The 26,162-nt window shown below is 37.3% G+C and overlaps 1 protein-coding gene across 2 annotated transcripts in view; it reads right to left on the bottom strand.

Annotated features, from left to right (window-relative positions):
* The window catches only part of GRID2 (glutamate ionotropic receptor delta type subunit 2), a 671,390-nt gene that overhangs the window by 596,426 nt on the left and 48,802 nt on the right, over positions 1-26,162 (bottom strand). Inside the window, exon 1 of one of the 2 annotated variants that reach the window (XM_088056469.1) lies at positions 12,557-12,652. The exons of the other annotated variant lie outside the window; for it this stretch is intronic. The gene's annotated coding sequence lies outside the window, so the exon portion shown is untranslated. Of the gene's footprint in view, positions 1-12,556; positions 12,653-26,162 lie in introns of those variants that run through there. 2 annotated transcript variants of the gene reach the window in all.

The following is a 26,162-nucleotide window of genomic DNA, read 5'->3' on the forward strand; positions in this document are numbered from 1 at the left end:
TTGACCTTGGGTTATCCATATTTGTCACTGAATCATCATGTCCTGCAAGATCTAAGTTCTATGCATTGATACTCTCAGTCTTTATTTACCCACTTATGTTCAGACTCCCGATACACCGAAGTTCCAAACACAATCCTCATGTTGCCCTTTTCTAATCTGCAATAGGAAATCCTTCAGCATCAAATGATAACTACAAAGGAAAAAAAAAACCAGTAGCAACCAAAATATCTTAATATCTCATTTGAAAATTACTTTTCCTCCAAGAGAAATATTTAGCATGACCACAAAAAGATGGTCCTGTTGCCTTCAGGCCCTGCAATAGAAAAGGTACCATGCTTAATCAAGCACAGGAGAACCAGTCAGATCTCTTGTCCACCCTTCTCAAATTCTGTGTGCAGCATAATGCCCTCAAAAAGGCTCAGAGGGGAGAGAACCCAGTAAATTAGAGAAGCAGTATGAATAACAGATCAGTCAAATATTCTAAACTATGAATATGGAGTGCTGCACTTAAGACCCAGAGGCATCCCCAAGCAGGAGCCCTACATAAATCCCAAGAGTTCTTAGAGCTGCCTGTTGTACACCCTGATAGTCACCCCATAGCAGCAAAACCTGTTCCAGAGCAGCAGATCTGCAAGCCAGTGATCCCTTCCACGTTAAACCAGTAGCAATTGATCTTAAAAGCTTTTTGGCACTAGATACAGAGACAGCGTGATTCATAGATTGAGGTCTCGGTAAAGTCCTCAGAGATTAAACTGAACACCCTATTCCTACACACAGTCCTGTTGATTTACTGGGCAACTTACTACACTAGGAAGCAGTACTAATTCACAATACCACAGTTCCTGTACAGGTAAAATTCCAGACTCAAACAAGAAACTGCTGGGAAATAAGTGCTCCAAATCTAGAAAGGATAAATGGCAAAATCCTTCTGATCTAATAAGAATATACAACACTTTTTCTTTTGCTCTAGGTCTGAGAAGCTTCAGTAAACCATTGGGAAAATCTTTTCCCATTGAAACATTAACAGCTGTACAATGATAACAATTTTATCAAGGAACAGATCCAATTTTATTGGACATAGCATTTGGAAAAAAAACCCCACCAAACAACAACAGCCCATACCTCCCCCCCCAAAAAAGAAAAATCCATAAGCAAGCCTTGGAAATCGTAGAGAAGAAAAAAAAAATACCAAACTGCATTTTGTTGACACTGACCATCACTTTCACAGATAAAAAATGAAAACTACAAGGTTTTCAAGTGCCCTTGAGTAAACTTATTTCACAGTTACCATAATTTGCCATCTGTAGCTTCCTTCTTTAATGAAGTCTTTAGAATAGACTTCATTGCAGATGAGTAGGAACTGTTAACTCTTCATTGTGGGGGTTTTGACAACTTGTGCAAGCTCTTTTAAATTAGAATTTCTTGCATATTAAAATGTAGGTTTATCCTTTCCCACATGAATCATTACACACTCTGTTAGCCTGTTAGTCAGCAAGAACATACCAGCAGCACTTTGAAAGCTGACTATCTATTACTGCCTAATGATACATTCCAACAATCTGCTAAAACTGAACATGTAGAGCTTCACATCTCTATGTGCTGTAATAATACAGGCATGACTGATGTTTCACATGTTTTATTGTTCACATTATTAGATGAGGTAAATTCAAACAAATATGGAAAAGATTCTCCTAAAATTATTACATTTTTCTTTTTTATTTTGGCCACCAGGTTTAAAATCATCTCTTAATGGTTTACTGAATTACTCAAAAAATACCCCTGACAGCTATTGGAATAATTTAAAGACCATTGGATAAGTAACATATATTACAAAACTTATTCACCTGCAATTGTTTTTAGGACTTATTCACCTTCTAAATAAACAACTGCATGATGCTGATCCAATATGGACATTCCTCGCTTTATTGTCACCTCAACCTCTCATTCTCCATCTACCTCATTCATCACTTTCAGTCTGTCATGACCAGTACTAGGAGTTCTTTGAAGACTTTTCTGTAGCTAATACAGCAAACCAAAATGCATAATAATGTACCTAAGAAAAATACAAACAGGTGATACTGAAAATGGTGTGTTGCATTATGTTTGTCATCTAACTGTCCAAGTCATGGTCACTTCCCTTTATTTTCAAAATTACGATCATCAGCACATTTGCAACAACCTTCATTTTGTACTTGTGTCTAATTTACCTACGTATCTTCTTATCCTCAGACTTAACAGTCTGTTAAATCCACTTAACAGTCTGTTAGATCCACAAAATCATAAAATTACATGTAAGAAGGAAAACTGCTTCCTACACAAAAGCATTGATTTACTACATTGTCATCATGCCTCCAAGACATCAATTAAAAGAATAAAAGAGACAAACAGCTAAAACACTGAATACCCTACTTTCAGCCTATCAGTTCTTCCTTTCAATCTCACCAATGTCTTTTTCATCCCCTTACCCCCATATATATATTTCAACTCTTACCTCCTCCTGCAGCTGTGATTGTGCTTTATGAGGGCTTAAACTAAAATCCGCACAGCTATGTATATATTTATGGCCCAAGTTAAAGCTATAGACTGGCTCTTTAGGAGGAAGAGTGGTTTGTTAGACTAGCATAATGGGGGTTGACAATAGCACCATAAATGTGCAGTAAAATGGGAAATGGAAAAATTCATCAAGCTGCACAATCTCAGTGTGTGAGATATCCAGATACAGCCATTCAACTAATAAAAATTAAACAGAAATATACAAAGAAGGCAGGTGTTTTAGGGAAAAAAAAAAGCTAATCCTAGAAAGCTGTAGCCCTGTATTAAAAACACACTCATTTTCTGCCTGTAATGAAGCTGCAGATTTATGTAAACAGACAATATCTTCCAACCACTTAATATTTACCATTACAGTAATATAATCTAGTAGTCAGTCAAATATAAAACCACAAAGTAGTCAAAAAGTAAATAGTTGCATGGCAATTTTTAAACACTTGCATTTAATCATACTCTTTTCTTGATTTATGGTCAAGAGAGGGTTATTTTCTTTCAGTGTTTTCTGTACTATCCTAATGGCAATGTAATTTACCAAAACACTAAATATACCGCCCACACTCAGAATACAATCTTGTAAAACAATGTCAGAAGCAACCTTTTATCTGTGCCCTTTTTTTTGTCCAGAACTACCTATGAAGTTTTAGTTTTACGGTTAGTTTTCATACCAGTATTTTCATTTACAGAAATAAGTAAACCTGAACTTTCAGCAAGATGCCACCTTTCTGACACCATATGCTTGAATTTCAATTAATACCATGTGAATAAGAACATATTTGTTTTCCTTTCTTCCCTCTTGCCAGCTACAATGAGAGAACATTAAAAAACGGAAGGCAGCATAGTATGTGAAACTTTATCAAAATTTTAGCTTAGAACACTTAATCTGATCGTCCAATTCCCAAAAATTTTCCATGTCAGCAGTTACCATCACTGTCACAATCACATATGTATTAAGATGCTGTCCTAAAAGGATGAAGGTCAGATGACTCATCTCCATATCAAAATCTGGCCAAATGCCAAAACTGGTCTCAGAAATAACACTAATCCAATCAAAGATGAAGGAAAGCTTAGTTATAGCATTGCAGGAAAGGAGATTCCTTGACTTCTTTTTAATGGATTCAGACACTGAATGTGTTATTCCTGGGATTCAAGAACTAAAATACATGCAAAATTTTAAAGAAAGTATAATTTAAAGACAGAAAGCAGCAGCCTTTGAGCAAATGGTGTCTTCTTACTCCTCATAGAGCCTAACACTGCCTCTGCAGGGGTAAGAGCAGGAACAGTCACAGACATTGCACAGTCACTCCCTGATGCCTTGTGACATGAAGTGCTCGAGTAATCCAGAGTAAAATTGAAATAGACTTAAAAAAGAGCTGACTATGGTTGAGTAAAAAATACTCTAACTTCGCATTAAACTTAAAGTTAACCAGGATCTGCATAAATCATTTGAGAAAAGAAGAAAAGTACAGAAGAAATTGTTTAGGTTAATTACTCTTTCCAATATCTAATCCTGAGAATACCTGCATTCTGCAAAGCAGTAACTGCCCTAAATTCTAACTGATGCTTGAAAGCTTTAATATTCTACTGCATTTCCTGTAAAATATTCAGCTTAGAGTATATACACAGCCTCTTGTTAGTGTGAAACTTATAGATATTTTGATATTCTGCCTAGAATTTAGAAAAACTTATGGAAGTTACATGCAGCACTGAAAGAGGGATTATGCAATAAAATAACATTTTAAAAAAATAATTCAGAAGAGAACATAATAAAGAAAATCAGGCAGCAACTGCTACCAGCAGCCCATTGAGGCACTTTTGTTCGGTAAGCCAGACCTTTCCTAAGGATCCAATCATGCTAATTGTCAAGTACATCCTGCAGGGCTGAGTACCCCCAGTTCCTGTCTGGATCTGGGCCTCTAAACTGCAATGCTGCTCTCTGTCTGATGCCCAAATATGTGGCTGTGCAAGACTAATGTACAAGGAGAGCATATGAAATGCATAAAAGGATTCAAGGAGAAAGACTGGGGAGTCCTGGTGGACAAGAGGATGAACACCAGCCAGCATTGTGCCCTTGAAGTACAGGGTTCTAGGCTGCATCACGCATAACATTGCTAAAAGGTCAAGGGAGTTAGGAGCCTTCCCCTCTGCTCAGAAAAAAGACCACAAGCAACTGTGCATAAATTGAAATATAAACCCCCTCATTTAAACATAAGAAAACATTTATTCTCAGTAAGGGTAGTTGAAATCTCTGGGGACAGGTTGCCCAAAGAAGTAGTGAAATCTCTTTGGTGACCCAGCAGGACATGAACCTGAGCAATCAGCTCCAGCTGGTCCTGCTCTGAGCAGAAGGTTGGACCAGGTGACCTCCAGAGGCACGTTTGAAACCCAACCACGACTTCGTGAGTGATATTTTGAAATGAATGAAAAAAGACATAGGGACTTAAGATGCTGTTCTTTATAGCCTTGTATTTCCATCTATTTGGACTAAACCTTAGAAAAGTAATTTAACAAAATCAAAGCCTACAGGATTAAGAGTCTACAAACCTTAATTTATTTTTTTTTTGCTTGTTGATTTTTACATGTTCTCAATTTCCTAGGATACCTTGTAAAATTCCCCCTATATTTCCACATGTACCAAAAGTACTAAACACCATTTTAAGGTCCCGATGTTACCAGAATTAAGATGCTACCCCTTTCTCACCTCAGCAGGGAAATACATTATGCAGACTCTGTGTCTAACTCTGAAACATAGAGCCTGTAGAAATTACAGGCCACATAGCTCTCAGTCCTGCCTGAGAAGCTAGCCTGAGAAATTCATGGGAGGATTCCAAACAATCCTCAACAGCCTTGCCAGGTGCTGTTTGTCTGTCCCTTGTTTTCTTTGCAGGAGAAAGTCAGGAGGTAGTGTGCACCACTGACCAATGATGGTAATGTAGCAGTTAACTAACCAATAAGAGTTTCCTTTCTGTACTTTCCACGTATCAGTCTATAAAACAAAGCTAAAGTAATAAACTACGAGATATTCTCCTGATCGACTCCATGAGAGTCTGTGTCGTTCATTCCCAGCCGCTCCTAATAGAGCGACAACATTATGCTCATCAATCACTCCTATCTCCATCTAAACAGAAACAGTGAGTGCTAACAGAAGACTGCATCAGCTGGTTTTACCTTTGACACCAAGTACTTTGTTGGACTTTAAAAGGCAAATTTGGCTTTGAGTCATTTGGCTGCTCTTGGGCTTTTTTACTGTCAACAGGGACACTGTTCGGCCATTTTGTCTCAGAAAACAGCTGATTCTTCTACAAGCCAGAAATTGCTTCAAAGCATAAGGTTAATTAACTACAACATGTATACAAGGGTATACACAATCATTTAAAAGTCCTGTAAGAGGGACAACCCCTGGAATACAGGTGGTGGGAAACCATGCAACATAGAAAAGCGTGTTTTGATCACTGGTATTTTTAACTTTATCCTCCCTGAACCAGAATTCCCACCTGGAATGGAACAGAGATATAGCATTTCTCCCTTTCCAAGTCCCCACATAATGAAATCGATAATTGTAATGCATATTGCTACTTGTTTCTCTTTTCAACAGAAAAAGGACTACTTGCTTTAAAAAAAATAAAAATAAAATTCTGCAGAGTCAGAGGAGGAGGAGCAGGCGACAAAAGTGCTGAGAAATTACACACATTTTCCAATCTGTCAAAAATAGAGCTTTTAATTTATAGATGCCAATATGTACAAAAATATCTAACTAGGAAGAGCATAAACACAAGCTTGTTATGGATAATGAACTGAAATTGCCCACTGTGTAAAAGGGAAATACTGCTGAATCAATACAGTGTTGGGAGAGTGAGCAACACAGCCTCCTCTCTTACTCAACACTTTAAAGCTCTCGGAAAAAGACTGCCCAGTAAACCAAAGTGAATTTAGAGAAACTGGCTTACAGGTAGGTGATGGAAACTGTGAGATTTTTAAGGCTTCTCAATTAACTCCTGACCTCCAAATTTTTTCAAACCATTGTGCTTTATGAGTCCCTTTGAAAGCCTCTCTTGTCCTCCTGAGTGGGTTTAAAAATACCCTATAAAATGATTAAAAACCACAATCATTTTAGATCATACAGGAACAAATAATCAGAATCAGGGCGCAGTAAGAAAAACCAAGCACTACAGCCATTACAGGTAGGATTTTCTCTTTTAAAAAGAGTTGCACTCATTTTCTGAGTGACTCTCTTCCATCTTCAGAGAGTCCTACATGTTAGCAGTGAGTGGTTCTGCCAACACTGATACCTACAAGATGATATGGCCATTTATGTGGAACACTTAGATCCTCCTCTCTAAAAAACATCCACTCAGTTCAGTTTTCCTCACTTATTCCCCCATCTTTTTTCCTCTCTAGTCCTTTTGAATGGCTGCAAACAGGCAGATGGATCTTCCTTTCAAAACATTCTCCTGTCCCACAGAGGAACAGGAGGAGGATGCTTTAAAAGGTCAACCCTGGAGTTGAAGGGAGGCTAACACTTAGATCAAGTTCTGCATGAACTGATCTATCCCTGAACAGATATTGTTATAACCTTTGCCACCACTAAAAGGTGACTACACAAGTCTCACTGGCCATGATTTGCAAGGTAGATCAGCAACCTGAAGCCTAACAGTAGGACAGAATCCATCACAAGTACATTGTTCCATGTTTGAACTTGCTCTAATAAAGACAGAAGGAACAGAAGGCAAAGAGTGGTTAAACACAGTAGCACTAAGATTTCCAAGCATGCAAGGAAACCTGGTCACATGTTCTTGTGAAAAAATCTAGCACTTCAAGAGATAGTCATCAAAATTGCTATTAAAAAGCACCTCTGGCATTCTTTGAAATGGAACAAAAAAAAATTTGTTATGTTAATGATTACTGAGGTCAAGTGGAAATCTGGGTAGAAGTGTATTTTGTAGAACCTGATTTAAAACGGCACTCACCATGAATGACCTAAGAGCACAAGGTTCTACAAAAAGTGAACATTCTATTGCCAGTGACTGTTACATTTTCCAAATGTTGCTTAATAGTGTCCCACAGTGCCAACTAGAAAAAGAAATTTCTCATTTTTCTGTTGTTTTTCTATATCTCATTATAGCCTTGACTTGCATAAAGGTGTGTTCTTCCATCTCAGTCAATGCCATTATTTGTTTTTCTGTTTTACCTTATACCTCAACTTGCAAGCTAATTTAATAAACACTACATCTGGAATCAAGGCTCTATACTCTGGTAAGTTTTAAAGCAAGAAGATGTAGCTCTGCTACTTGTTCACTAGAGGTGGCAGGAGAGATATCATGCCCTGACAGCTTGATGGGAAGAAAGAAAACATAAAACGAAGGAATACGGAATGGAGAATCTTTGTTAAAGGTAGATAAAGCAATCTCTGCCAAGGTACAAATCTCTTCATCTGCAGTGAGTATCTTATCAAGATATTCACAAGTGAGTATCTTATCAACTAAGACATTTCTCTCTCTCCTTGTAGTGATAATGCTTAATACACATAATATTGTAAAAAAAATATCAATACTTTCACAGTTAATGCGTAATACTGGATGGAATTTAAAGAAAATATATGTGTGGTATGTCTCAGCACTGTCATATAATAGCATTGTAATCCTGCCCCAAGCAGACAGAAAGAATTGCATAACAATTTAAGATTTCTCCCAGTCCACCTCACTGTGGTGTTTCTCTTTTGTGAAAATGGATTGCAAGAAACACTGTACCACAAAGTAAAAATTAATTAAACAGTGCACTATTGTTATATAAATACAGCATGAAGAACCTTACAAAATTCAACAAGGACAAATCAAGCCCTGCACCATTAGGTCTAGAGTGCCTGGTTAGGAGCTCTGTAGGCAAGGATAGAAGGGCCCTTGTGGATGTTTGGCTAAAGATGAGCCAGCATGGGACTCTGGAATAAATGAAGGCTGATAGCCTAGTGGGCTATAACAAGAAAAACTGTGGGAAACTCAAGTGAATACACTGGAAGGCAGCCAGGATGGTCAGGGACTGGAGAAAACAGGATTTGAGAAAATGGGATTTGTCAGCCTTGAAGAGAAGAAGGCTCCAGGGGGCTTAGCAGCAGAGCCCCAATACTACAGGGAGGCTGTTGTAAAAACAGAACCAGGTTATTCACGGTGGGGCATAGTGGAAGGTTGAGAGACCCCCACCCTGCCATAAATAGATGGTTGCAACTGGATTAAGGGAAGTGGGCAGGTAAGATTTCATCACGAAGATAACAAAGCTTCAGGATCCAGACAGGTTGCGGAATCTCCATCTTCAGAGATTTTACAGCTCCAGACAGCAATGGTCTTAACTTAATGCTGGCTCTGCTTTGAGCAGGACCCTGGACTAAATACCTCCTGAGAGCCCTTCCAACCTGAGTGATTCTGCAGTTCTAAGTCATAAACCCAAAGAGATCCAAAGAAACTCCTCAGAACAGCAAGAAAATCCTTTCTGTGTGATTATTTATATAACCCATATGAAGCTGTCTTTTCAAATGTCTGAACAACTGATTTGAAGACTAATGTATTTGACTATGGTATCATCAAATTAGGAGAAGAAAGTTGCTCATTTCTCCAGCATTATTTAGTTTGGAGAGGCAATTTAGCAAAAAGCATCATTAATGTTGAATGAAGAACAGAAACATCTGAATCACCAGTGAACACAAGCAGTAGGTTAAATAACCTGCTGAGTCCTGCTAGCTCCATAGCTTGGCCAGTCTCAGGAAATAAACAGTATAACACACCGATGCATCCCCTACTTGAAATGCCAACAAAAATACATAACCTAAAAAAAAATTTAAAAAAAAAATCATTTACATAGAGTTATTTCACCCTAAACCATACCATTTAGCTCCAACTGCTACAGCAGTGATTTTTCTAGAGCTGCTTGACTACCAAAGTCAACACAATATTCAAGGATTGCCCAGAGCACATATGTGGATATGCTGCAGGAAGATAACACAACCCTCATTATTTAAGTGCAAATGTACTAGGGTTGTTCTCAAACTTTACTTACTACTAACATGAGTTATGCCTGAAATACAACAAATAATTTGGCATGGACTTTTTTCCAGTGCTTTAAGGTTAGTTATATATGATATACATTAATTCCCACAATGACAAACAAAGAAAAAATATTCTATATTCAGACAGTAATTTATCAGCAAAACAGTATAGTTAACAGAAGAATAATTGAATGCCTTGTCCTGACACTGGCTTGCCTGCAGCAAAACACAGAACATACCCCTTCACCAATTCAAAAATGTACTGATTTACATGATGTGATGATCTTATTGACTTCAAATACACTCCTTATTCCTGCTCTCCTGCAAATCTTATTTTTCAAGGAATCATCCAAGGGATCATCGCATCCCAAAGGGGAAAGAAACCCCACCAAAACAAATTTACAATTAAAAACATCCAACAAAACAAATCTCCAAGAAGCCTAAAACTCAAACACATCCTTTCAGATACTTGTTGGACACTATTCCCATCAGAAATCAAAAAATGGCATTTACCTGGCATAAACCTTGCATTAAAAGGAGACTGAAGTGCAGTAGTTAAAAGATGCCACAATAGTATTGAGCTTACTTGGTGAAAAGGAATTAACTAAACATATAGTAACAATCATTGTTTTTTGAATCACTTCCAGAATATGTCACCCTTTCTAACACCAAAAATGACTCTCTGGTAACAACTCCCACTTCAAAGTGACAAATGTAACTCTTATCAATATTCTCCTGGAATAAATAGAAATGCCCTGAATTCCTTAGAAGAGAAACATAATTCTTTTGCTACCCCAAACACCGATGTTCCTTTCCTCAAAGGAAATAAAAGGCCAAGCTCATTGCCCTACGCTTTAAGGCTTTGATTAAAAATCAATTGGGCTTTTCATGCACTTACAATTAGCTAGATGCTAAAACACTGCTGAATTAGATGCAAAAAAGAGGTAAAAATGAGAACAAAAGTCTCACTTCCACTCTAGAACAATGAGCTCAGTTATATATTAGTTAGGACCACTTATTTTCTAAGCTGGGGCTCTACTCAGAGTAAATTCTCCCCAAAGATCTCTTGCAGTGACTGTGAGAGCCACCTTTCTTTTCTTGGTTTTTTTGGTTTTTTAACAACAGTATTTATTTCCTTGTCTTCTGCTGGGTGAGTAATGAAGCAAACTGATTTCCAGTAAGCTTTATCAAAAGGCAATCAAAAGCTCAGCATTGTTACCAAAAAGCAAAATTGCATTGATTAAACAGAAAAATCACTCTAATAAAAACCTGATAGACATGTAATTGTGACTTTACTCTGTACAGAGCAGTGAAGAGAAAAAAAGACAAAGGTATGTTAACAAAAAAAATACCCAAGAGACTGAAGCAAATATAGGCAAAACTACAATTTAGTTCTGAAAGTGGTATTTGAAAGTCCCAGTTAGAACAAGTTATTTTGTTCTCAATAGATAGCAGATATTACATCCAAGGTATCACCAAGTAAAATGAACCTGAGTGCACATTAATTTAGTTTAACTCTGTTCTTAATCTAACTACAACTCTGCTGGCAAAATTCTTTATTTTGCAAATTTCACATACAAATATGCAGATGAAGGAAGAATTTTGAGTAAAGAGTTTTCTGAGGACAGGTTACAGCAAAACAGAATAGAATTTTAGGTTTACTCTTGTAAACAAAATGTCTCATTAAGCTGAGACATTACTCTGAGCAGCTCTGGGAACAGGTATTTGATACTTGGCTTTTGAAATACCCTGTAGAAAAAAAAGGTAACATTTTCACACATTATTTGAAAGTAGCACCTAGGTGTTCATCACCACATCACAAATCAGAAAAGCTAGACTAAAAGGGCACTGGTTTGAACTCCAAAGCGTGTTCCTAGCACTTGCCTATGCAAGTTATAAGACCAAATCTGGATAAGACAACTAACTTTGGATTCAAAACAGTACCAAACTGGCTCATTTAGGTAACTACAGCTCATATAAAGAGTAATAGAAAAAGTCATTCTTGTCTTAAAAAAAGTCTTGGAAAAACAAAAATGCAGTCAAAGTTTATGGACTCAGTTTGAATGCCTAGACCAAAACAGAAGAGGTTCCTTTTGAGGTCACTTAAAAAAAAAAAAGACAAAAAGCCAGACTATCATTAAGAGCCTTAGGTAAGAACTTAATTCAGCTGTAATCTAGGTAGTGATTTTAATTATACTACTAAGGTAAATTATACAGTCAGAGGATGGGCAGAAATGGAAAATTTGGCATCTAAACAATGTTTCTGGCACAGGCAGAAAAGGCAAGGGAAATAACAGCAGGAAAAGTGAAAAAAAGCTTGGCTTAAATACCATTTCAAATTGCCAAGGGCAAATTTATCTTTCATGAAAGCACCTCCATACTCCTTAAACACCACTTGTGCCATTTACCAAGGCATTCAGATTTCACTGACACTGTATTTTAGTCTATTTAGTCTATGGAGCAATGACTGGAATGCCTAACATGGCCTTAGCATAAACCAGCAACCCCTATCCCACTAGAACTAATTTTGCCTCCATAAATAATAATACAACTAGGGACGAAGCTACATTAAATCAGTCTAAGAACTAAGGTTACATCTTACTGCAAAGAGGTCAATAAGCTGTATGTCAATAATTCATTTCAAGAAACACTTTGGTTTCCAACCCAAGTAACTCCTCTAAACATGTACAACAGTGCCAAGCATCTGTTTGATGCATGTGAACCTAACAGCCATTGGTAGAGGTAACATAACATATGATTAACATAACATTTTGGTAGTGGAAGCTTCTATTTTTACTTATACACAATGCAGGTAGTATAAAGTCTTTTACTAGGGAAAAAAGGGGGTTACATACTGAACCAATGCTAAGATATCTATTTTCTTTTTGTCCCCAAGCCTTGCCTCCATCTGCAGTCTTCACCCAAAAACTTCTCTCTCAGACAATGAGATAAATAACACCTGGAAGTAAAACTCACCATGAATACAGTGGGACAATGCTCCCAGAAGTGAGCTGACTCAGGGAAGTAGCCACATTACACCCTCCTCCTTTCTACACCAGCAGAAACTGTGTCCTCACAGAAGAATCACCCCAAAAGCCCCCTAAACTTTATCCCAAAGCCTCCTCTTCCTTAATGAAAAGCTGGTGTGAGCCATTAGCCCAGGTGTTTCCATCACCTCCCCTTCACGCAGCTGTATCCACTTTGTAAAGGAGCTCTTGCTGTCTGAAGAGGCATCTGAAGTAAGTTACAGCAGACAGGTATTCTCAGACAGGCCTTTCTTCCACCTGCTATCCTTCAGGGAAGATGAAGTTCAGCTGCTGTGATTTTACCAGTTGTGGAAAATGTCCACATTATCACAAAGAGTGTCCTGCTGCTCAAGGAGCAAGCCCTGCTCCTGGGCTTTGATTGCAAGGTGGGTAAATTCCTGCAGCAGCAAAGCAGGTAGGAATGGCAAAAGGTAATTTTACACTAAGTAACATCCATCAGAAAACTATTAACATAGATGACAGTATCCAAGTCTCTTGTTAATTACTTGACTGTAAAACTTAAAGAGCTTTAAGTTGACGAGTGTTCTCAATGGAACAGACATAATTAATTCCCTAGGAAGGGAAAATAAACACTTTAAAAAATGCATACTTCTATGCACAATGTAAATTATGTTTTCCACATTTCTACTTCTTCTTTCCCATCCCTTCACAGACCAGAAAACATCTAGGAGATTTATATCAGTACTTTCACCATAAAAATAAATGTAGAAGTTAACTTTCCAAGACTTAAATAACGACAAATATGATATATGAAACAATATTTAGAACAAAGAAAAATGTTATTAGAGGAAAGGATGTGTAACTATTGTTGAAATAGAGTATATTTCATTAAAGTGAGACCATAATCTATTACTACTAAACAGTCTTTACTAACAAATAAAAACCAGGCAAAACAGAAAAGGAAAATTTAAAAAAGCAACTTTCAAGTATGCCACATATTCTCACACAGCTTTTAACTTTAGTAAGCAAGAGGTGAGGAAAACATTCAAATGCATTAATTTTAATATTTTTATATGTTTTTTCTCCACTAATGTTTCTAAGCAGCACGACTCTACAATGTACTATAAAGAAGTTAATGAAACGGGATTGAGTAAAGCAACAGTATTTTTAGAGATGCTGTGAGAAAAATACAAGGCAATGCTTCTAGTGAGACTGTATTTTCTTTTAAATAGAAAAAGGATATTTAAAATGTAATACAATGTTTAAAGTAAGCTATTAAAATCTAGATTCTAGTTTTAAAATCTAAGTTTTTCTTAATAGAAGCTAATCTCATTGTTTGCAGTGCATGTTTTTTTAAGGACAAATCAAGAAAAAAGGGTCATGCTTTACTTTTTATATAATAAGGTATGACAGAAAAATATTCTTCAGGCTTTGTATGGGAAGAAAAATGTACTGTCAGTTTTTCTTCCTATTCCCTATTTTTTTCTCCTACTCTATAACATGCTGTATTGGCAAATGGAAATAAGAAAATGTCCTATTACTTTCTCTTCTCTAACAGCCTCAGAAAAGAGCCTGATTTTTTTTACAGTAGGTAGAAAAGACCATCTATTTCTCTACTTCACATTTACCCATTTAAATTTTCAAGACACATTTAGCTGAGCTTGGGAATTTCATTGAGGTTTCAGTCTATTATGAAGCCCAGATTTTAAACCATGACTGAAAATCTGAGTTCTCCTGAGTCCTGGTTGTCTGATTACTCACACTCAAAAACTATTTTTACAAATAAGTCAATGCCCTTTCTCTCAGGCAGTTTTGCTCTAGGCACTATTTCCCACATGCAGGATGAGAAAGATTCAACCTCATCTGACCCCCTCCACTCACACCTGGTGTGAAGGAAACTTTCCTGTCTGACCACCCAGGAGCCAGTCTGGCAGCCACACTCCCAGCACCAGAGACTTTAGCTGCTGGGACTGAGGCCCTTCCACAGCAGGAGATGACAAGTGTTACATCATCCAGTGTAAAACTCCCTGCCCCAGGGAGGTACCTGGGCATTCCCACCTGAACCTGAGTGAATATGGAATCCACTGGGCTCTGTGTTTTCCCAACTTCCTCCACTGGGTCCAGGCTGCAACCAGCACTTGGATAAAAATGGGGCTCTCAACACTGAGAAGCCCAGAAGAAGAGGAGCAACAGAATGCCATCAGAATCCACAGAGTGGTGATATTTCTTTTCTACTTAATCTCTCCGTCACTCCCTTTCTCTCTCCTCCTCTCTTTTCCTATTTCTTTCTATCTCTTCCTCATGTTGACTGTTAAATAAAAATCCATATTATTGACTTCAGCATATGGTCGTGTTTGCACCTTAATTTGGACAGAGACATCTCTCTAATAATTTTAATAACCAGACCTTAACAGCACATAACACCTGCCCTTGCTCTCTTGATTCAACACCAATAATTTATTGGACTGCAACATAGATTTTGCTTCATGTCAGTTACAAAACCAAACAAAAAAACCCACTCAAAGATGTCTGGGAATAAACATTATGATAAAGGGATGCTCAGAGTACATGAGGAGAAATCTGCAGTTTTCACCATGCCGTAGAACAGATGAGGACAAAGGCAACTCTGCCTATGGTCTGGGAGTCAGTCGTCCTGTGGACTCAGACAAAGATGAAGGTAACAGCTGAAAGTGCATTTGATTGAGAATCAAGGCAACAAATTACTATCAGACTAGGAAATCCCTGCTGCATTTCCTATAGTGAGTAAACTTCGGCTTTTTCAGACTTAAAGGGTCAAGAATTAAGGTTGAACTGTGAGCTGTTAGAAGGTAATAAAAGCCATTTGGATCACTCAGCTGCTCCTAACAAGGCATTACAATCGGTTATCTAAATTTCAGAGTAATTTACAGAAGATGATCCTGGTTTTGGATGACAGCTGGCCTCACAAGAACTTCATTTCACCTTGACTCTATTTTACCCATAACTTGCTGGCAGACAGAACTAGACAAAGATGCTGATAAATACAAAGGGCAAACAAAGAACGATCCTTCTTCCTTTGCCTTTGAATCTTCTTCCTTAGGCTGTTCTTGTGACACATTGTGTGTTTTAAACATCAAAATATTTTTTAGGTCTACAATGACAATTTTGAGACAGAAAATACAGAACTAGAACAAGCAGAATATAAGGAGCATGTCGTTGCCCTTCTCGTGCATTTTTTTTTTCCCAGAGCTTTCATGCATGCCAGTGTTGCATGTCAGGAAGTACTACACTGAATGTCACAGTGTGTGACAGAGTTATGTAATTTTCACATTTGAAACAGTTGCTCTGTCTGGGGCATAAAGTCCTTTTCTTTTTTAATGAATATATATCTAATTTTGAATAAAGATGTTTATTTACACAAAATGTGGTGAGCAGCATGCATATCCTGATGCACAGAAAATCAGTTTGATGGGTGGTGTTGAGAGAGTGTAGCTAACTGATTATAGCTGGAGCTTAAGTTTAGAACTCCTGAATTATCTTCCAAGTTGTGCAACTGATAATTCTGTAACTGGAGTCTATGATAGTTTACAATATTACAAAGAATCCTGAGAAACAACAAATATTTATAGCATAATTTAAGACCGCAAATGAAAGGCATTTTTAGCAGCATGACAAAATTTGCTAGTTTTTTTAAAAAAAGTCATTAGCTGCATAAAAAATTCAGGGTAAGTGTGAAATAACCTGGGCTTATTGTTTCTCATGGAAGTCTCCTCAACCATGCCATATGTATGTCTGCTCTGCTAATAATTTTTCATAAAATCATAGAATAATTCAAGTTCAAAGGGATCTCAGCAGGTCACCTGATCCAATCTCCTGCCCAAAGCAGGGTCAACTGTTCTTTAATCCTTCCTAAGAAGCCATTAATCATTCCCTCACAGATGAGTTATCAAAATCATCGTGAATTGTTTAGTAACCTGATTACAATGATTAATTAATCAAGCCTGAATTTTGCTAATCCAATTACAGCACTCTCAAAGAACTCAAGGCGTGTTCGGATGCACAATGCAGTTACTTGTGATACGGGGCAATTCATAACATTTTGAAGATCAAGACAGTGTGGTTGATTTAGCAGTGCCTTTGCTAAGGGAGTGTAGGCCATTCTCTGTTACAGAGCCAAAGGGTTTAACACTGCCTGATAACTGTACAGAATGGGACAGAATGCTTACAACAGCTCCTCTACGGATGGGCAGCCGGGGCTCAGGAAGGGGGAATGTTACTGCAGATCCAAGAGTGAGGGCGCAATTCAAGAGGCAGCTCATGATTTGTAACACTGGGGCACGTGGGTCATGAGCAGCACATCTGACCACAACTGCCTTCTAATGCAGAGCTGGTAGAGAGCAGCCTTGCCCTGAAACATGGGTCATCACTTAGAATATATTTCCTTTGTGCACTTTAGGAATGGCTATGAATGATGATCTCTTTCATTTGAGCTAATGTGTATGTTTATTTTGGGGAAGAAGAACCACAATAGGAAGAAAACTGAAATGATCATCTTGTCTGACTGAGTACATAATTTGATCCACACAATCTTTTTTACCTCACTGTGCCATATAGCCCATAAGATCAGTACTATTCTGGTACTTCAAGGAGACAATACTATTTGCAGATAAAAGTTATGAAAAGATTGCTCCTGTAAAAATGTTTGCAGCTACCTACAAATTAATGTACATCTTTGCCTGGACAGATTCCTCTGACAGGACTCTCCTGGCATAAACTACTACTACCATATTGCTGATCTATGCACTTCAAACGATTCAGCCCACCAGAAGTCATTCTTCCACCAAGATTCTAATGTTCTATTTAAACAGAATTGCTTCTGTTCTCCAAAAGAGAAGAAAAAGCAACACATATAAACCAATGGGATGATAAACAACTGCTTATTTGAAGTGGCATTTAAATTTACTCTCTAATCCTGCAACCACTGGAGAACCAAACAATTGTGACGAGATCACAAAAAGCAATCATGAATATATGGATCTCAGTCTAAAGGGAATACACCTAGGGGGAGTACAGTTACTTACCATGAATGTTTCATAACAACTGAAGGGTTTGTACAGACAGGAACTGAAATATTTGTTAAATTCTATTTACCAAAAACGTAAGTATAAAACACACAACACTAAAACATGATACAGAGTCACAAGGTTCAAAGAAATCTACAGTATAATAGGGAAAGTTTAATGCATACTAGCCAAGATAAAGAGAAGGTGACAGAGAAGCAAGCTAAAAATAAACCTGGTGGGTGGCAGTGTGGGTGTGTGATTCCACTGGTTTAGCCTGAGAATTTTTCCCAAAGCCATACAGAAGGTCTCAAGTGCATCTAGTTAAAACCTACTTTTAAAACTGTTAACCATTGATATATGAGGTTTGTTCTTTGTTTTTTTTCATTGTTACATCTATTGACTTCTCTCTCTTTTCCTTCTGTCAGACACACTCTACCCGTTACTTCAACTCTCCCCCACTTCCAAGTCTGTGCCTGTACTGGGGGAAGCCTCTCTGGCTATCTGGACTCCAGTGACAGCACACGGAATCTGAAGTATCTTTATTTAAATAATGTTTTAAATTATACTGTACTTCATAGTAAAACCACAGCAACCTGCTGTTTTGCTTCTGCTCCTGGGATGTTTACAGTTAACCAGAGCATGATGCCATAATGTCATCCCACTCCTAAATTCAAAGCTGTGTGAAAAGAGCAGAGAGGAATGCACTCCAATGCATGCATTATGTGCTCCCCAGCCCTCAAGTTTAAGAAGGCTACATTCAAAAATCCTCCTCTGTAATTCCAGCATGATTAAATGATTATGTTTAAAGTCTGCAAGTTTATAAACTCTGCTGAAATAATCTGTATAGAAATGATATCACTTCTCCTCACAAGCACAAAACCTATCACATTCTGCCATGAAAAGCAGTATTTTTCATTTGTTATACAATGGAAGCTATCTTCCTAATACTCTAAGCAGGTAAATGTTATACATTTCATGCATAGCCTATACAGCAGCAGAGTGGGAACACAGCAAAAATATCACTTTCTGCATCTGTAGAATTCCACCAGGCAAACAGTTAAGCAGAGCTTTGTCTCACTGGGGTACTTTTACCAAAATTTGCACTTTCCCACCTAATACAATTAATCAAAGTTTATTTTATTAACAGCTCCGTTAATCTAAGTATGCTTGCAGCTTTATACACCACTCATAAAATATCACCATAAAGCCAGGCACAGTAGTGATACTATGGCTCTCCTGCACAGTCATTCTGCCCTTGCAGACTGGGTCTTCTACAGTCATAATTAAATTCAATCAGCACTAATTTATCCTGTATTTCAGCCAAAATTATTATACTGAGATAGGCTGGAAGGAGCTGTAGGACTTTCTTTATTCAGTTATTACAGGAACTGCATTTGTTTCCAACAACTGATAAATGGGAGTCGATACAGCTACAGGACAATACAGTGGCAATGATGTTAAGCTATGCAGATTAAAACCATTTCCAGATCTAAGTACAAAAGGCACTTAAGAGAGGTGAAAATGCACATTTTCAGTCTAAATGCACTGTTAACAAATTCAACCTTTCATTAACTAGGGCCAAACAAATGATTTCCAAGCTGTCTTTAGTACCAGAAAGAAAAGGATTTGTCACCACAATATGTAAGGGTCACACCATGTGAACTGAAGATATCTGAACTGCAGAGTCTGGTAAATTCTAAAAGGGAAGAACTAAGAGAAAACAGGCTGGTTTCAAATGTTGAACAATTACTCTGAAATTACAAATAGCCTTGACTGCCAAAGTACCTTGCCTGGTTCTTCTTTTCACCCAAGGCAAAACAAAAGGAAAGACAACTGCACATAAAAGAATAAAAATGCATATAACTAAATACTTCACAATTTCATAATGAAAAAAATATTACAGTTGTATTAAATAATGTTATATTTTGATCACCTAATGCTGTACGCACAAACTACTTTCATGGATACAGAATTATTTTTCATCATCTATACTGCTGTTCTCCATGGAGCTATAATGAGGATCTAACTCTGTTTTCTTTCCTTAAACAAATTTAACATTTCACATGAAATCCATTTTGCAGAACATCTGTTTTATCTTCAGTATTAATACATGATCATCACAGATCTCATTCTGTTAGTTTCTGTATAAAACTAGCATCGTGGCAAGAAACAGCTTATTTATGAGGATTTCAACATCTTAAGTACATTCTGTCCTTCCTAAGTTTTAACACTTTTTTCTAACCAGATGATGAGCTTCCTTAATTGAATGGTATTGTAATAATATCTGAGGTAATTTTGCCTCTGAAATTGGTGTTTAGACATTGTAAAATATGATTCAACTTTTAGTGCAATGTTGTCTTGGTCCAGGCGAAAAACCAAACCTTTTTTCACCTCTACAAGGTGAAAAAAAATTACTTTCAAATAATGTTCTACCACTAATGCATGGCATTTACCTCATTTTTCCAACAAAGCCTTGTAAAAAAGTTCATAAACAAAAAATATATAAATAGCTCCAGTGAATGAGAAGAAGGCACAGAGAAGCATTTCTCTTTTAATACCACATAACACTGCATTAAAGATGGTCAACCCTACATAGAATCCTGGATATTAAATATATTGAGTGGATGTGTCTAAGTGATGGAAATGATAAACTGCAGCTAAACCCTGATAAAGAAATAGTGTCCTTGGGAAATATTCACTTTTTTCTTTATGTTTTTTTCTGATACTAGAGATACTGTAGCCAAAGACATCCCACAGACTTAATTGCTTAAGTAAACCCTGTTCTTATCAGTTTACACTACCTGGCACTGGTGTCACAAGCGCTGGAAAGCCTGGCTGAAAATTTGCCTCAACAGACAAAAAAAACCTTTCAAAAATTGCTATGTTATGTTTCACCTATTTTTCTCTTCACATTGAGGGGAAGAGCATCCAGTTTAAAAAAAAAAAAAAAAAAAGAAAAAAAAGAAAAAAAAAGAGTAGAAAGCCATAACTAAAAGCCATGGAAAGAATTCAAAGTTTTGGTCACATACTTTATATGTTCACTAGAATAGGTAATAAAATATTGTAACATAGCCTCCAACATTTTGAATAAAGTCTTAACTATGAAAAAGCCTGACATTATGGAAATTTCAGAAAATGCTTTTAGTGATTTATCCTTTAACTTTTACTATTTTAATTATTTTGAATTTTTTTTCCTACTAACCTATTTTTTTCTGTTAATAAAGGGAAAAAAAATGCCAATGCTGTGTGTTAGTTAGGTACCCCAATAACATCCACCAGATATTCTCCAGATATTATTCCCTCAAAAGTGTCACCTCCTCTACTAATGTTTGCACATACAGGTAGAAATACATGACTGAAGTGTATTTAGTGTATGTATTAAGTTTAAATATTCAATGCAGATGAGTTCTGATAAGCATAAAGATTAATACAGAATATGTGCATGAAAGTATGTACATAAAATTTACGTTATTTATTTTCTGCTTCACAACAAAGAGAATAATGATCACCAATAGACGGGTTTGTTATATAGGGCTATTTTCCACAGTAATACTGATTATTTTTTCTAATATCACAGAATAAAAAATGGGAGGCATTAATCTACTGCACACAAACAAATTAATATGCTTGGGGCTCAGTTCTTATTTTTTGCCATCAGACACAAAATTAAAGAACCAGGAATTTCAGGACTGAAACAGAAGAATTTTGTCTCCTGTCTAGGAGTAAACATGCTTGAGGTTTCTGATGGTGATGTAAGAGTGTTAACATCTTTACATGCATTTTGGATTTCCAATACATTTTTGCACATGCTTTTCCATTGTCCCCTGTGCATCTGGTCAAAAGTATCATCTTGGTTTCTGCTACCCTGCAGCCCCCTCCCACCTAATACTGGGATTTCAAGCAATATCCTGCCCTGTACCTTGCCATACTCTGCCTACAGAAACTTCTGTCCATTGTAGGTCAAACTGTACAAAGCTGGGGAGAGTCTTGTTATTTCTCATAATAAATCCATCTTAAGGACTACCCAAAGAGAAAATGGCAGGCCATAACTCTGGGATACTAGAAATAATATTAGTTTGGTAACTGCAGTTATTAGAAGTAAAATATTGAATCTTAATGGTTTTTAGTCAGCACTACCAGTGCTTTCAGTGGAAGGGAAAAGGTCAATTTCTAAAACAATTAAAAATTCACTTGCTGCTGATTACTTAGGAGTTAGGTTGCTTAAAGTAATAATAATTTTGTTGCATTAATAATTTAGGTAAAGTTAGAAAAATGTAAAGCTGGTTGTTTTGGGTTTTTTTCCCAGAACCAGCACAGTCTTTGGCATTTAGTTTCAGAATTTGTGTTCTATTGACAACATCTCCCTACAGCTATTAATCTGCTGGCCATAAAGCAGTTGTTGTCATGATGGCCCTGTTGGGTTTTTTTTTCTGTCAATAAACATTAAAATAATATCTGACTTCAGTCTTTCCTAGGCAAAACACTGAGCAGGCAAGAAGGGTTGGAGGAAAACCACCATTTTTTCATCGCCCTAGAATAAAACTAGAGCTTCACCAGCTGTCTAATTTATTGAACAGAGAAATCTTAATAGTTACCTCAAACATTCATGCATGGTTTTCACTGCTTTGGTCAATTCACTGGTGTATTGTACTGCTGTAGCTTCCATTATTCTGATAAACCAGTGACACCCAAGAGGCACAATTTAATTCTATTCTTTCCCTTCCAAAAATCAGGAAAGCACTTTCACTGTTGCCAAATCATGCTCTAAAAGATTTGATTTTGTTTTCCACTGTGCATGAATCCTTAGAAAAACAGGACATTTCAGGAAGAAGTCCCTAAGAGAGCCCTCAAAGGACGATAAACACCCGTCAGAAGGAGCTGGGCGCTGTGCATGGCTCGGGCCCTGGGTGGGCTCCGTGGGGGCACTCCCAGGCTGGACACAGCCACTCCCAGCTGGCACCAACCCACCTGGGCAGTGTCTCAGTGGTGCCTCGGGGAAAGCATGTTTAATAAAGCTTGAAAAAAACCCATGGAGCAGCTGCTAGAGAATAGTTAAAAGTGAAATGTGTGAGAAACAGCTCTGTGAGGAGCACAGTCAGTGGAGGAGGAGAGGGTGGAAATGCTCCAGGCATCTGGGCAGATAACCCATGCAAAGGCAGGTTTATCCTAAAGGACTGCAGCCCACAGAGAACCCACCCTGGAGCAAGGAAAATGTGGGAGAGGGAAGGAGCAGATGAGAGAAGCAGTTTTGCACTGGCTGCAACCCCCATTCCCTAGCCCCACCTGAGGGAGTTGATAAGAGAAGCTGGGGATGGAGTAAAGCTGAGCCAAGGAAGAAGCAGGGAGAGATAGGGGAAAGGAGAAGGTGGGTTTGGTTTTGCTTCTTATTGCCCTACTCTGTTTTTAATTGGTAGAACATTGCAATAATTTTTCTCCAGGTCATGTCTGCTCTGCTCATGACACAATAGGTAAGCAGTCTCCCTGACTCTTGACCCAGGAGCTTTCTCATCTTGTTCTCTTCCTGCACTCTGGTGAGAAAAGGGAGCGCCTGGGTGGGCATCTGGCAACACCCAAGCCACCCCAGAGAGAACAGGGACATGAAGGCTGTGTGCTGCAGGCACAGAATGGCAAATTCTCACTGACTGCAGCACTCGAGTCAGGAGAACTGCTGATACCTTTTCCTCCTCATATGCTGCCCCATGTAATGACCGTACACATACAAAATGAATGTCAGATGACAGATTTCCTATGTAAATTGGAAAATGTTACCCCACATTTGCAGCTGTGGTAAATTTTGCTCTGATTATGTCAAACACACGCACAATGATATGAACTTTGGCTTTTAAAAGTCAGAAGAATTTAGTGTTCTTGCAAATGAAGATCACTCCATTACAAGGTGCGTAAAGGCATGACGAATTTTAAACACATGATCCCACTTACTTCAGAAGAACAGATCAATGATTGAAGTTAGGTACTCCAAACTTAAAGTTAGATGACAATGATTTGATTCTTCACTTCTTAGAGATAACAGGGGAATGTTTGGGGAGTAGAAATATAAAGTAAAAATAATATACAGAATTAAACTTTTAACCAGACATTTAAAAGAACTCATTTAATTGCAGTTTATGTCTATTTTCTTTGCTGACTGTGAAAAATAAGTTTCTTGCACCACTACAGAACCATTCTACATATCTCAGCAATTGTCACTGGATTTTGGTTTTCCTATAGGCTCTACCTAACTGCCTGGTAGGTAAGAAAAACTGCACAAAAGTGAAAAATTTTACTTGAAACTGAGTATCAAGTTTCAAAACTCTCTGACAGTGTCCTGCAAAATATAAATTCCCATCTGACAGAGAATCCATTTGTCCCTGTTCCAGGAAATGCAGTTTGGCCATAACTTTTATTCCCTCAGAAATATGTAATTTACATTCTTTCAATTTAAAAAGGACACCGCAAAAGGTGTCACCTTTATAAAAACCGCTTCAATAAAACTTTACTTCCACACTATACTTTAAAATTAATTTGACCTTGAATTCTAAATTTCAAAAAGGTGAGTTTACTACACTTCTTCCTACAAAACTAATTTTTAAAAAAAAAATATATGAAAATTTGACAGCATATCCACTGCATTTGAGACCACAAATTAGGACACTTGGGGAAGAAAGATTTGATGCACCCTAGCTTTCAGGAAAGTGTATGTTATGGTTTGAAATATACTACCCCAGTTCCCTTTAAACACTTAGGTTTTTCTAACAGTTAATCAAAAAGTTTAGTGGACTTGCATTCTGGCTTCCCAAGACAACAAAAGACAAATAATTCCATATAATTATGCCAGTAAGGGGAAGGATCTGAGTCCTTTCAATAGGAGTAGCTTAACCCTGATCTTGCAAGGAAAAGTATAAGGTACACAACATAGAATAGCAAAGCCAAGACCCTCAAATATTAGCTGAATTACCAGAAAAAATCCCAAACCTAAAAACAAAAAGAAAAGAAAAAACAACAGAAAACCCAAACCCACAATCAAACAGACAAAAACATCACACAACAAAAGCAAAAATATAACAAAAACAAATTAAAAAAACTGAAAAAAATCAGCTTCTTCTATTTCTTGTAGATAGACATCTCTTTAGACAGAGTTTAACTGGCAACCCCAAGAGGACATCCTCAAAAGATCACATTTTTTATGTACCCTTAACATCCAGTATAGGTGCAGTGTAACACTACTTCTTCCTAAGGTGTAACTCTCCACAAGACAATTTGTTTCTATGCACAGACTGCCTCCTGAGTAGTGCAATTTTGTGCTTTTCACAATGGCACTCACATTATGGGCCAACATCTTTTCTTCAAGGATTACCAGAATTGCACTCTGAATTATTTTTCTCAGACATTTAGCCTTGCCTATGTTATTTCACAGTTAGCAGCTATCAGCTGCATTCACATAACTTCTTTTTGTACATTTCAGTAAGGAAATTATATATAATGCACTGCAAGTCCCCACATGCCCTGTTCTCCTTGATACAGTCTTACAAATCACTGAGACATTCTTCATAGTTAATCAGTTATCTCCCTAACCACTAACTGTGACACCTCATACCCTTACTTTAGTAGTAATGGCTCTCATGGTTTTTGTCCTCAGCCAAAAGACATTTTCTTAGTAAGTTTTTTCACATTTCAGTCCTCTCAAACTGTTGGTAGCAGATGACATTATTTGTGAGGCAGACAGCTTGAAAAATGACTGAAGTCGCTTTAGACTGAAATTTCTAAGGCTCACTTTTAGGATATATCTGACAATGATCTCTCTCAGGGGGAGGAAGGGAAGCACTCTCCTTAAGACTTCGGGATTTCTCTCTGCTTTCTCACATATAGGCTGTCAAAACCATGGCATTTTGCCCCATGGTCTCAAGGAAAGCACTAATTGGAAAAACATTCAACAGCAACAGATGACTGGGGAAAAATACCAATCAATTTAACTCCTATTAAGCTGATTTTTAAATCCTATAAGAAACAGCAGGACACCTGTGAAGATGGCAAGATTTGTTGGTTGAGCACAATGCCCATTTGCAAATATACTGCCCTTCTTGTTAGCAGCTGTGTCTGCAGTTTGAGTGCATGCTCTATTAGATGTTTTCATAAATTATTGATCTAAACAGTGCATGTAAAAAGCATGGGAAGATATTCCTGAGGCTTACAAAAGCATATAAATAAATATACTATAATATACATGTTTTTTCCTTAAGTATTTTCCTCACAGCGCTCTCAGGGTTATCTGTTTGCACGTTACAAACAGAAATACTTTAGTACACTATAAACATGTACAATAAATATTGTATGAGAGTACTTTCAAATGCAGGGCAAATTCTAAAATGCACAAAAAGCTGTGCATTGGTGGTATCAATTCAGAAATTACTCGATGGAATGTTTTATTCTTACATTCTTCCTCGAGATAATCATGCATTTATGGTAGTTGTTCTAAAGTGTGTTCAAATGGGGGGAAAAACATTTGGAAAAGTACTACTAACACTTTCTCAAATCTACAAAAAGAAGTGAAAAGTT

Source organism: Pseudopodoces humilis, chromosome 6 (genome assembly GCF_049639895.1).
Source record: "Pseudopodoces humilis isolate 2021_Gansu_Grassland_sample_001 chromosome 6, ASM4963989v1, whole genome shotgun sequence".
NCBI lineage: Eukaryota > Metazoa > Chordata > Aves > Passeriformes > Paridae > Pseudopodoces > Pseudopodoces humilis.